The sequence below is a fragment of the Adiantum capillus-veneris genome, chromosome 22 (assembly GCF_014529385.1).
Source record: "Adiantum capillus-veneris isolate H3 chromosome 22, ASM1452938v2, whole genome shotgun sequence".
Lineage (NCBI taxonomy): Eukaryota > Viridiplantae > Streptophyta > Polypodiopsida > Polypodiales > Pteridaceae > Adiantum > Adiantum capillus-veneris.
Window position 1 is genome coordinate 466,080 of NC_140952.1, and position 14,635 is coordinate 480,714.

Below are 14,635 nucleotides of genomic sequence, written 5' to 3' on the forward strand. Positions count from 1 at the left end.
GGCCATGCACCTCCCGAAGCTCCACAGCCTAGTACTAGTATGTTTAGCCGTTTCATGGAAACATTAGGTAGAGCTACTCGCTCGGAACCTGATGCAAATGAAGCACACGAAGGGGGTGGGGAAGTGGACTCTCCTTTCACATCGCACGTGGACCCCACACCCCCAAAGAGTGTCCATGTGGATATCCGGCCAACTTCTTACCAAGAAGGCCCTGTTGAGCTGCCTCCTTCAGAAGTTCCCTCTAGAGTACCATTGGTGACAAGTAAAACCACGGGGAGCAACATTGCTTCTACCTCACAAGAAACCGTTAACACATCGACTCTAGAAGGATTGTTCATTAATGATCATTGGACATACGACCTCCACACTGAGGTGTTGACGGATCTACACTCTGGCCACGCCTACCATGTAGGATGGATAGAGATTGTACAATCCACCTCTAGTGCCACGAGCATCGAAGATCAACAGAAAATGATCTGTAATGTTATCCATGGTATTATTCAATCAGAAAGGCAAAACCGAGGGGTAAATATACTCTCAACTGGCCCCATGAGATTTCTGGATACGAGCAAGGCTCAACAGCCTACTCTATCACAAATGGAGACTCCTCTAATGAGCCCCATGGACCCATCTTACGTCATTTCACCTGGGTTCTCTATGCAATCTGAGCCTCCGAGCGAAAAATTTAGCTTCCCTAACTTGGCTCAACCCTCAATTAAGGAAAACCCAGTGCTCAATCCAGGGATAAGCCTGACAGAGAATGTACCGATGACATCTACTGTTAGCGCAGTGCCACTACCTAGTGTCGTAGTACCTAATATGGGGCCTCGACCGTATGTGCCTCTAGCCCCTTATGCACACATGGCCCCCACACCTCCAATTTTACCACTTGCTTATGCTCCTCGAGTGCCGCTCCCTAGCTCTTATCCGAGTGGACCTATGCCCGGTTATGTTCCATATCCTGCATCATCCACACATATGCCAAGACCGGTACCCGTCCCTCTCCCACATATGATTCCAAGAGTACCTCCACCGGCCCTACCTCCTCACATAGGTGACTTGGAAGCGTTTGCTCAAACCATAGGTCGATCTATTGCGGAAAATATGTGTCATGCATCTGATAGAGAGCCTAGAAGTAAGGCAGTACAAATTGCCAAACTCATGCAAAAATTCAATGGGGATGAAGATGCTAGGAAACACATTGAAGTGTTTGAACAAGTATGTGATTCCTTAGGGGAACGCAACGAACTACATAAGTGCAATGCCTTAAGCTTGACATTAAGTGGGAAGGCTGGAGATTGGTATAGAACCCTAAGGGTGGACGAGAAAACAATCTACCCTACCCTTCGAAGGTTGTTTCTAAAGGAGCACATACGAGAAGGTGTGCTTTGGAGTGTAGCATCTCAGCTACAGAAGGCCGAACGTAAGGAAGGAGAGTCAGTAAGGGACTTCATTAGTCGTCTAAAGCACTTAAACTCTCGCTGCCCTGTAAATGAGCGCTTCAACAATAACCAACTGCTTGATCGATTCATTCGAGGGTTGAGGAATGAAGGAATCTATAATGGACTAGTGATTAGAGGTATCACAACCTGGGAAGATGTCACTGCCAATGCAATCCAATTAGAGGACAACTTGATGATAGCAGGCATGAGGGTGTCTACTGACACGAGATCCACTAGCTCACAAGCCATTGAGTATGAACCCATGACTGCAAAGCCCATTGCCAATGAGCCAAAGGTATTTGAGACATTCTTGATAGACCTCACCAAGGCAATCCAAGAGTCTCTTAAGGATAATCGACCCCCTCAAAATAGTCACATGTATCCAAGAAGGGAGCAACAATGGTGTTCCATTTGCTTAGGTCCACATAGCGCTAGTGAGTGCCCTACGTTTAGAGTAAAATTTAATGGAACTTGCAACGCATGTGGTAGGTATGGTCACCAAGCTAAGGATTGTTTAATGATCAAACGTATGATGGCAAATAGACCACCTGTAGCCTGGACGGATGCACCTCGAGCTCCTGTATTGATGCCTGCTCCACCTGTTGAGCAACTACCGCAACACATGGTCCCTAGATCTCAAAATGTTGTACAAGCTACAGCGCTACCACCTCCTGTGCTAGGACCGCAGCCCCCGCATCCAAGAGTCACCCCTATGAACCAAGTGGGTTGCGAGCCATCAAATGCTTATCCAGATGGCTGTGAGGAGGAAATAGACACTAGTATTGCCTACGGACTTGATACATTGGAAGAGTGTCCTATATACTACATGGAAGATTATTGGGGGCAAGTCAAGCCGGTTTATCAAGCTGCTGCTCTCCCATCCAGAGGTCAAAATATCAACACCCAGGCTAGGATGCCACCTCTTCAATGCTACGAGTGTGGTGGACGACATCGGGCAGCGGAGTGCCCTATTAGGCTGCAAAAGAATGTTGCACAGATGCAAATGAATCAAGGGAGCACGTCTGCAATGCCAATACTCACATGTAATCGTTGTGGCATAGATCACTTGATTGCCGAATTCCCCTATAACCCAAATGCGCCTAAAATCACACCCCTAAATTTGGTCGAAATTGCTAGTGTGACTGAGTCGGACAATGTGGATTGGGTCCACCTAGCATCAACCATAGACACTTGGGGAAATAGGGGGACGACCTGGGTAACACCTGATGGGGATGAAATGCCTGTACCCTTAAATATGCTACAAGCAATGCATATCGCTTCCGACAAGACTCATCCTAATGTAACGAAGAAAACATACAAGTGGGTCCCTAAAGCTTCTTTAGTGACCATAGCTAGTGCTAAAAAACAGAAGCCTTGTAAGAAACGTACCACTCGCTCCAAGAAAAGAAAGAAAATGTTGCGATGGATCCCTAAACGACTATTGGAAGCCCAAGGCTACTATCAAGGAAATGATCAAATCTGGGTGCCAAAACGTAGATTGTGCTCTTACCTATCACCTGACCCAAGTGAGCCCAATCCCGTAGCTCCAAAACGAATCAATGATCGTGGAAAGGAAAAAATCACAGAATGCTACACACCCGCTCCCGAGCTAGTTTGGGGACCAAAGAAAGAACGATTTGTTCCACCTAGCTCAGGAAGGGGGGAGTCCCATGAAGATTCTAGCTCCTCATGTAATACATCCATAGAGGTAAAAGCTTCTACACAGCCTCCATCTATAGTAGTGGACCTCCATGAAGCTACAAAGGAATCCACACCTCCCAGTGTTCAAGAATCACCTGATGAACCACTTCAATTTCGATCCTGGGAGAGTACCTTACCACCCTTGCAACTTGACGAGGCACCTAGGATAATAGAAAACTACTGGCAAAAATCCTCACCTATTACCAACTGGAACAATTGGTTTCAAAGGGTGGCAAGCTCATTTCAAACGGTATGATCTACCCAAGGAAGGGGGGAGTGTTTGCTGACAGTCCTCATTCATTTGTTTCCCTCTCAACCTTTTTCCCTGACCTCTCAATCACCAATCTTAGGGAATGTACATATAAAGCTTTATACTCACAAAAAACAAAAAAATAATAAAGAGCAAGAGCAATTAGCAAACGAGTATGCACATTAAAAGTCAAAACATTGACTCAGACCTACACATGTTACATCTGGTACAGTGAAACAGAAACCTATGCCATAAAACACCTTTGATCCTCATCACTTGAGTGATGGAGGGTAGGTAAGATTAGTATGATAGGAGTGTTTCTGTTTTAGAGTTGAGTGATTAGCAAAGTTCTCTTTTCCCACTAATGTGCCTCCTAGAGGTATTGTTTGTGTTTCATAGTGTGTATAGGAACGTGTTGCTGTGGTTAGGATTTGGACCTTCATGGAATCTTTCTCTCGTTCACACTTCAAATCAAGCGTGACCATCAACACAAACAGGTGTTTTATGTCCATTAGCATTGCCCTTATCTTTTTGCATCCATGTTTGTCTGCTTTGATTGTGATTGGTAGCATAATATTCACCGCATTTGCTTAGTATCAAACATTTAATTCAATGTAATGTTTTGTCATAATCACTTGTTTAGGTGTAAAAATCAAGCAGTCCGACTAAGCTAGTTTGACCAAGCTAGGTATTAGAAATCTTCTCTTAATACCATGGGGAATGCCTTCCTAATAAGCAATGGTTACTTAGGTTCTTAATCCGATTTAGGCAGCATTGTATGAAATGTACTAGGGCTTTCTAGTGGGCTTAACCCTAGTGACCTTTAGCTTAAGTATTATAAAGGGAGTTTACTAATGTGATGAGCCTGGGGAGGGTAACAGTGTTATATGACCCCCCAAAGTTACAAAATTAAAATGATGAAAATGAACAAACAAAAAATCAAAGTGCCACAATGTAAAATTTTAAGCTGGAAGAGAAATCCCTGCTTAAATTGGTACTTCACTTACATGTATCGCCTATGGTACTAGAGCCCTAGAGGTTCCCAGTGTGGGCGCTTTTCCTTGAAAAGAAAAAAACCCAAGGCATACAAAATAAGCACACACATCATAATTGAATCAATGTGAAAAGACTTTGGGGGATCAAAGAAAAAGTAATCAGTCAGGCGATGATTTCATGAGAAATTCCTTTTATGGTAGCTTAACTACAAGGTTTTCTAGATATATCCTCTAGTCAGCCCTCGAACATCAATACTTGGCTCTCGCGATTAAACAACTTAATTGACCACAAAAAATTAAGAAGCTTACCCATGGTATTAATATTCGATCTCTAGTGCCTTTCGACCGTCAAATTAGCGACCCCAGACTTGTTTAATTTTCTACCTTTACATCTGTTTATGCATTTGATTACATTGCAATTTAATGTTCATTGCTACCAAATTGTTTGAAATTCTTTGACCAATCAATGTGTCTACCTAAAACTGCATATGCTTTTTAAGAGAATGCAATTACTGTGCCAATGTTGTTTGATTTTGCAATGAATGAAGAAGGCTAAGGACATTCATCTCAAATGCTCTTCCACCTCGACGAACCAGCTTCAACTCAATAGCTTCCGAGGACGGAATCTACATCAGGAAGGGGGGCATGTTAACCCTCATGGCACACGGACACCGTAACCGTATTATATATTTGGTAGAGTCAGGTACCGGGCTTGTTGGACCAATAGGAAAAGGGTAGGAGTGATATCCGATGAGAGGCGCACTCTAACTGGGACATTCAAGGGATTAGTTGGCTAAGCATGGGCGCCCAAGTGTGAATGGGGTGAACTCATATAAAAGCCAACTAAACCTAATTTTTACTCATTCTCTCATTTGTGCAATAGAATAAAAGCCAACTAAACCTAATTTTTACTCATTCTCTCATTTGTGCTCTTGCTCTATCTCCATCTCCATCTTCTTCTTCTTCACCTCCTCGTGTGTGTGTGTGTGAGAGAGAGAGAGAGAGGGAGAGTGTGTGTGCGATCGAGCATTACGAAGGCACGACGGCAGCGAAGCGGTTGAGCGCGGCACGACTGCAGCTTCTTCTTCATCGCGGCGAGGAATCCACCACGAAGGCGAGCGTAGAGCAGTGAGTGACACACCCTTTGCTCTCTTGAGGTTGCTAGTTTAGGCTTGTTGTGTGCTTGGAGCCATTTGTGGCTCGCACACGGTGTATCGGCAAGTCCCTTGCTTCGACAGTGCGGCAAGGAGCGCACAGTCATCTTGTATCCAGAAGACATTAATCTATAATGGCTTCTAGATTTTCTTGAACTTGATTACAGCCACATGTATCATTTGGTACAATTACCATTTTCTTTGCCTTTGTGGAAGCAATCCCCTCCATCTCCAAGTCTACCTAGTCAACATATTATTTTTTAATGGCTTCTTCAAAGTCATCCCATTTATCTCCATATTTCCTTGCAAGGCCTTAGATTCTCTTGTGCAAATCACTGACAACTCTTAACTGCATGGTTATGAGGAGCTCTCAAATCCAAAGGAGTGCTCAATATAACAAAAAACAACACATTTTCTAGGTGAATTTCTCGCAAACATCAACAAGTTCTTTGCCCAAATCTATGGTTGTTGTAGGCCCACAAATATTTTTTTGAATATATATTCTATGCATACACCTATCATTACCTTTAAAAATGCATCCATTTTACACACATTGGTTCTTTGATTTCAAGTTCAAGCAAAAAAACCATCAAAACATGTCTCCCTAAGACAATTTGAAACACACCTATTGAGTACAAAAACTGCACAAATGGAAAAACTAGCTTCTACAATGTGGAATTCTATATGGCATATAAACCTATCAAGTTGGCACCAATTGAAATTGTAAGCTTGCAATGTACCATGTTGGTGAAGTGAAATTAAGAAATTTGAACACAACATAGTATTAACTCAAAATAAGTTTAGTCATGGTAAAATTGAAAATCCACTCTTGCCTTTGTGCTTTTTGCTATTTAGAGTATTAGGTGCCCCAAAACTCAAGGATGAAGAGTTACATAGTGAGAAATCAATAAACACTCTTTTTACTAGTAAATCAACAAAGAGAGGCTTCCATAATGGACCATAGCTTCCAATACATAGGTTATCCATTTTCTAGAAGCAAAACATCACCTTTAAAACTACCTATGGATGTTATGTAGCACTTAAGAGGTCACTAATCTATGTTGCAGGGTGATCTAATGACAGTTTCATGAAAATTGGCAAAAAATAGGACACGTTTTTTTGGCTCAAATTAAGTTTAAAATTGTTATTCATACCCAATTTTGAAGGTGGAATCAGTGGCCCAAAAAACTCCAAGTTTTTTTCAGGTCATAAAACTCGGTTTGTGGATATAGAGCCCATTAAAACCTCCTTGGCATCTCAAGTAATAATTCCAAGAAGCTGTTGAGTAAAGAGGACACAAAGGTATCCAAGGAAATAAAAGAACGCCACAAAGCTCCTATCAGTGCTACCATTAGTGCTAAGTGGCCGTCTTCCATAGCCAAAAACTAGAGAGGACTCCCTCTTTCTTACTTTGTGCACAATGGGGCTCGTGCTCCATGTTAAATACCCCTGCTCTTGTGCATAAGCCCTTGCACATGTGGGTTTTTTGAGGACCACGTGGCGCTATCTCGTCTGCCCAACCCTCCAGTGTTCCCAAGCCTTTTCAAAAAACTTCAAGAAATTTCTCTCCCCCAATTTCAAAGCATGTCTCTTTTTTCCTAGTTAACTAATTCCCAAGCCACAAAATGCCACCAAAACTTTCAATCCCCAACTTTGATCTGAGCGGAACCTCGACATACTTCGCCTCCATTGAGCCCTCGAGCCCTAAAATAGACAAAAATCAATTGTCACCACCTGTTGTGCACTAGCCGCTAGCTTCAGATTTCAATTTCTCCATGATCCAAATTCCGATTTGTGATCCGTTGATTCCTTTGGCCTTCACATACCACATAGGTTTCATACAAACCTTTGGGAGGTTGAAAACACTTCATATGGAATGTTTACCAAGACAATTAAACAGACACAAAACTCGCCCCATGAAAAAATTAAAGTGTTGCTATCTTGGCCGTTGGAACTTTGATTTTTGATCCAAAAAGACCAAAATTCACCATCATACGAGCATGTCAAGCCATACACTCACTTGATTTCTAACCTCCCATCTGCAACTACCAACTTCGGCACAGATATGCAAACCACTTTGAACTTCAAGCTGCCATAACTTGCACATCCTAGATTTGTTTGAAGAGATGTTTGGACCAGCCTATAGACCACACTGAGGGCCACCTCTAGAAATCCCTTTTTTTCACTTAGCACATTTCAAGTAGCCACCTTTGACAAGCACCATGATAGAGAAATTTGACCCACATAAAACACACATATCTGTTGCTCCTTGTTGCTCTTGATCTCTACGCTGCTCAATCACTTTGGTATGCCCATGAGAGCCCACACAGCTCTGCATTTCACTCTTTGTAGCATTGAATAGATTTAGTTGCACCATCACTACCCAACCCCCTTCTTGAACATTCACGTTCAGCAAAAAACATGACTACTGAAATGATGAAATTGCAAAACTAGTGACATAGTGTGAGCAAACCAAAAAAGCGCTAGTGTATGTACAAAGTATTATTCATGGTGTAGAAAATTCGTACTTAGGTTTGTCCCCAACCCCTTTGATCAATACTTGATGCAGTGTAGGAAGCAACTCCCTCTCAAAATAGATGTTGAGATGCCCACCATTCACCCATATGCTTGAGAAAATGACCACTCGTTTGCATCAGCAAATAGGTACCATTGGGAAAGACCTGATGGACCTTTTCAAGCTCTATCCGCTTCTTCTTGAATTTCTCATGGAAAGTAAAATCTAAACAGCTCTCTTACTTCATCACTAAATCTCCCTTGTCTATCTGCTTCTCCAATAGGTGTTGGTTGAACTTTGCCACTCTTTTCTCTCCTTGCTTCACGTAGAAATATAATTCCGCTTCTTGATCCCTCTTCAAAGCTTCAAGATTTGTAATTTTTTCTTGCAAAACATGTTGATGAGTCTTATAAATCTTTCACATACCTTTCACTGACAACACTATCTCTTTGCCATAAACCAATGCGTAAGGGGTAAAGCTGGTAGAAACTTTGTAAGAAGTTGTGTATGCCGACAAACACTTATAAAGATTAGCCTCCACTCTTCAATCTACTTGTACACATACTTGGTAAGAATTTTGATTATCTGCCCATTTGGACTCTCAACCAAACCACTGCACTGTGGATTCTATAGAGATAAAAACATGTGTTGAATACCCAACTTCTCCACTAGTGCCCACAACAACTTACTTCTAAACACCTGATAACGATAAAAAATGAACACCCAAGGGCACTCCAAAGTAGTAACATATGCAATATAAAACAAACTGAACAATTGTGTGAGCATTTACATCATTCACTGCTTTAGCTTCAAGCCACATGGTAAGATAATCAATGGCCACCGCTATGTACTTCTTACAGCTCACTGACTTGGGAAATGGTCCAATAGCATTCAAACCCCATTTTTCCAATATGTTATGAGCTATGATAGCCCCTTGTGGCTCGGCTACTAGTCGTCTTTCACCCATAGTTTAGCATTCATGGCACATCTTGCACCCAATAATGCACATCACGTGTACAATAGAAGGCCACCAAAACAACCTCTCAAAATATGAAAGGGTACCTAATCTTTTCCCTCATGTCTACTCTCCTCGTGGCACTACTCCAACGACATGCCAATTTCCTCTCTGTAGAAATCTTCACCAACCAAAGTAAACTTACCAGTCTTGTGGACAATCCCCCTCTTCTGCAGCTTTGAAAACCCTTCCAAAAATTGACCTATGCTAAAAAAGTCATCAATCTCATTTAGAGTCTCCCTACCTACATATCTAGTGCGTGCAACATATAAACCTGACACCCTTGAGTCTGCACACAACTACTCGACAATCAATCAGCTTCATGATTCTGCTCTCTTCTAACATGTTTGAACTGCACCACTTCAAAAACCTTTAACAACTTCTTTATGGGCAAAAAAAAAATCTTAAGAGAAACTCTCTTTACTTGCCATTGACCCAAAAGGTGCTTCATGACTAAGACAACATCACCTTTAACCACCAGCCTGGAGATGCCAAACTCTACACATTGCTTAAGCCCCAAATGGAGTGTCAAGTATTTTGCTTCATTGTTCATGTAAGCACCTTCCCAATCATAGGCTTTGGAGAAGATTTGAGAATTCTGGATGATCACACCAACTCCTGCCTTCTTCATAGGACTGTAGGTGCCCTTGCTAAGGCTGTTCTCACAGTTGTCTTTAAAGTGGAGACAACAACATAAACATATGGGGCCATTGAAGACCTCACCAAATTGGTCCTCCTCTTTGGCATCGTGATGGTGAGTGTATATTTAGAAAAAGCAGGCAAATGAACATTTTGTGCATCATAAGGTGGAAAGCACCTTCTGTGTAGAGCCTACATACTTAGCTCCATCTCGAGTGCCCTTTTCACAAACGACGCATGCTATTCAGTGTTGACAAAGTTTGTCTCCAAGCTTTGCACACAAAAAAACCCTACCGTTGAAGCCTCTTCAATTGGCAAACAGTGCAATATAGGTTCTGTTGCTGAAGCGTTTTCTTCTCACATTGGCAACCAGCGCAATAAGGTTATGTTGCCAAAGCCTTTTGCTCGCATTGGCAACAACTGCAATAGGGTTATGTTACCAAAGCCTTTTATGCTTATTGGCCTCTCACATTGTCTCTGCCCTAGTGAAACCTGTCGAAACCAATCCGCACCTGCGCGGAACGGTTTCAACAGGTTCACGTTCACGATGTATACAATGAAGGCTTTTGGTTTTTTTATAAGATCGCTACTATTCGGGTTCACGATATACAATGAAGGCTTTTGGTTTTTTTAATAAGATCGTCTCCAACAAAGCAGAGAGGACTATTTGGATGGTAAAGCGGAGCCAACTGCTGATGATTGGGCCGAGCACGGCAGGCGCAACAGGGACTTGATGTAGGCCGTTGCGCAGCTGCAACTCCATTTCACTGGCCAGCCAAATATGGCATGCTGGCTGGAGTTTTGGCGGGTGATGATGCAAAGGACCGCAAGGGCTACAACCATTGTGCACGCATTCAGTGTCATAATGTGCATATTATTGCTCACGCAGGAGCCTTCCCTCGTGAGAGCTTGGACCAACCCCACATTCGGCGCACATACACATGGAGAATATTTTTCTCGACACATGCCCTCTCGAACCTCTCTGACATCAACATCTCCGGAACCATCTCTCTCTCTCTCTGTCTCTCTCTCTCTCTGACCATCTTTCTAAAGCTTCCTCTGTGTCGAGAAAGCAGAGAAGGGTTGCAGCAGCTGATGCAATGAAGTATTAAGGAATGCCCGAGGGAGGGGAAGGAGCTCGAATCCACGCATCCTGCATTACGTTTTTGGCCTGCCCAAAGGGCTAAGGCCATAGTGGTGGCTTGCATTTTTTCTTAGGGAAAAATATGAGATGGGTTTTATAAATAAGTGTGGAAAATAAAAATTAAAGTTTGTTGTTTTGAGTGGTTTTTTGAGAAGATGGGTGCATTGGATTCCGAATGGTGGACGTTGGGTGCAAGCTGGAACTGCCAGTCTTAAAGTGGGGTTGGTGGGAGGGCCTTATAATGAGTGGCTTGCTTATCATTCCTCCCTCTTTTGGAGCGGAGCCTCGTGGAGGTCTCCTTAGGGTTAGGGCTCATGAGCCCCTTAGTAGGATAGGCGTGCCCTAAGTCTGGTCAATGGCGGTTCTTGGTCGTGGTTTTGCGCTGCGCATGGGGTGTCTCTGCTGCTTGTTTTGGTGCTCTCTATTGTCCTGTTCGCCGGCCTATGGCGCTTATGGGTCGTGCTCCTGCTCTGTCGTCCTGCTCCGCTCTCGTGGTGCTGTGGTTTGCGCATGAAAGCATGGGGGCCTGTCGCCCTGCTCGTCGGCCTGTGGTAGTTCTGGGCCGCGCTCCTGCTCTGCTGTCCTGCTCTGCTTCTGTAGTGCTACCCTGCTTGCATGGGGTTGTTGAGAACATGCTGGCTTGTGTGGCGTGGTTCTTTTCGCTGGTCTATGGCGATGTTGGGCGTGTTTCAGTGCCTTGCCTCTCCGCAGTCATGCGTTGTTGTGGTTTGTTGTCCTGCTCGCCGATCTGTGGTGGATTTTGGCAGCGCTTGTGCTCTGCTGTGCTTCTCTGCGGGTGCCTCATATTCTTGGTTCGCTAGTCTATGGTGGATTGGGGTCGTGCCTTGGTGCTGTGTTGCTCTGTGTTTCGGGGTTGTGCTGCTCTTTTTTCTTGTCTCCTTCGCCGATCTAAAGTGGCACTTGAACATGTGGTGCCGTGCTGCTCTTTGGATTCGGGCCGTGCTGCTCTGTTTGGACGTCGCCTTTGCCGATCTATGGCGGATCTTGGAGGCCGATCTGTGGTGCTTCTGTTGTTTCTGGTTATGTCGTGCTGCATTGCTGTCCTCTTCGTTGGTCTGTGGTGGATTGGGTCGTTCTATACTGTGCCTTGCTGCTCTATGCATCGGGGTTTTGTTGCTCTGTTAGGACGTCTCCTCCGTCGGCCTGTGATGGACTCGACGCCGATCTATTCTGTTGTTGCTCTTTTCGGTGTTGTCGTCTTCTCCGTCGGTCTGTGGTGGATCGGGGCGTTCTGCTGTGTTAATTTTTGGTATGTTTTAAATAGATTTTTTGGGTTAATTTTGGATATGTTTTAAAGAGTTATTTTGTTTGATCTTGCTCTATACCGATTCATTTGTTGTTTGACAGTTTGCGTTTCTGCAGGGTCATGCGGAATCGTTGGCGGGATTGGATAGATTGGGTTGCTTAATGTATGTCAAGGTCAAGCACACCATGTTATGTGCTAAATAACTTGAATACTATAATAGTAGCCAGCTTTTTGGTGTCAATGAAGTTTGATGTTGTCTAATGTTTTGAAGTTAATTATATCCCGAACTTTGTTCGATTGTTGTTGATGGACTCCATGCTTTATTTTGCTATAATTTTTTTTGGGGTGTGGCGAGATGCTTTTAATTAAATGCGATTGGCTCCACATTCTATGATGCAATTTTGGTCCATGATTTAATCCTATTGATGGATTATTTGGACTGGCTGAGTATGTGGTTAGGGTTTTGGGATTTGCCGTTGAAAATTTATGGTTGTGAGGTTATTATTTCAATGTAAAAAAATGATTTAACTCTCATTATTAAATATGATTGTCTCAAGGTTCATTGTTAATATTGTAAAGTGAGAAAATAAATCCGTTTTGATGTGATGATTTAAGATCATATTTTTTTTCTTTTGGTCCATTGGCATTCCCATTATGATGTCGTGTCGTCCGGCATATCTTTTGCTGTGATCACGTGGAATTGAGCTATGATGATTTGTGAACTTACTTCAATGGTGATGGAGATGATTCCCCAGCATTCTGCTTATTTGTCTCCAAATATGCTCACAAATTTTAGGTGCATCTTCCAGTTGTGGTTGGCCACATTTTTTCCAAGTGCGAAAGGACATGAGGTTCTTGTCTAGCTATAAATCTAGCTTTACTTTGCTTGATAGCATTTCTTCGTTCTCACTGGTGATGTTGCAATTGATCTTCTCAAGATTTCTTTTTGTATTGAGTGCTTTTGTGGTGGTGGTGTCCATGGATTGAACCTTTTCTACATTGGCTTTGTCTTGATCACCTGCTTTCGTTGATGTTGGCTCGTTTTGTTGTAATACTGCACCTTTTTCTTCCAACTGTTGAGCATTGTGTGCTTGCATTTGAGTAAATTTTGATCTTATAAGATCCACTATACTTTCTGGAAGAATCTGTCTCTTCGGAGGAGATTTTGGTGGTGACCTTTGTGTAGCATTTTGGACTTTAGCTTTCATTGATTTTAACTTTTCTGTCACCTGTTCTGGCAGCTTGAGGCTTTGCATCATCTTCAGATAATCCTTGACTTCAGGTTTAGCATCCATGTGGGCTTGTACAAGGTCATGAACCTACTGAGAATCATTGCCATTTGCATCTCGATATGCATATGCACACTTGATCTCACTCAATTGCTTGAACACTTTGGGATTTTTCGGCTTTTGGCTTTGACATGTGGAGATTAATTGAAACTTTTATCCCTGATGATCTTCATAGAAGATTTTTTTTGCAGATTTTGATGGGATCTGGGTCCGTGGGAAACTTCTTGCAACCATATGATCTTTCAATGGTTTTTGCTTTGAAGGGGTTTGCTGGCTAGACATTCTTGGGCTTCTAACTGGTGTAGCATTTTCTGGTACTAGAGCTGAGCGTGGCGAGGATCGCGGGCAAAGGCGAGCAGTCGCGTTGCCAACTTGATGGATGAGGGACGAGGGGGAGAGATCTCTCTCTGCTGGACGAGGGTCCGCTGAACCTGATCAAGGGCGAGCTGCTAGGCCTGGGTAAGATGCTGGTCCTGTGTCAGGAGGGTGGGACGAGACCAGCCTGCCAGGGCTAGGGGCGAGGAGTGAGCCAAGACGAGGGCGAGTACCTGGTGACTAGGGCGAGGCCAACCAGGGTGGAGGCGAGACCTGCACTGATGGACCAACCAGTCGAGGATGGTGATGCAAGTGGATTCACCACCCCACAAAAAATGAAAGCGACTTTCAAGCGGAGGAACAGAGATAGTATACTCTCACCAAGCTCACTGCGAGTAGGGAAAACCATCAAAGTCCAAGATGATTTAATGATGGAAAGGGTTCAAGTGATGATTAAATCTGAGCTCAGCTTTATGAGAGATGACATCAAGAAAGAGATGTACACAAACGCAGATAGTTATAAGAATTCTATGTATGCAGATATGAGGAAAGAATTAGATAAAGCGATGCTTGGTAGGCATGATGAGATGTATTTATCTGTGAAAGGGGAGATGCAGGCTCTAATGCGTGCAGAAGTGAATGTATTATGCAGAAAAAGTTGGATGAGGCAATTACAAGCTTTGAATCTTGGAAAACCAATATGGAAAAATGCATGAAGGAAAAAGATGCAGTGATTGCAGAGCTTAAAGGGGAACTTCAGCTTGCAAAATTATGCCCAAAACGGAAGGGGAAAATCAGCCCTCGATGTTAAAGGAGCTCGAAGATATTAAGGAGCAAGTGAAAACTCTGCGCGAAGGAGAAGAACAAAACTCGAAAGAGGCTTCCTCATGGGCGGAGCGCCTTGTTAAA

The 14,635-nt window shown here is 43.3% G+C and overlaps 1 pseudogene; it reads left to right on the forward strand.

Moving 5' to 3' along the window:
- The first annotated feature begins 11,159 nt into the window (after positions 1-11,159).
- LOC147428826 (uncharacterized) lies at positions 11,160-12,270 on the forward strand (annotated as a pseudogene).
- The last annotated feature ends 2,365 nt before the right edge of the window (positions 12,271-14,635 follow it).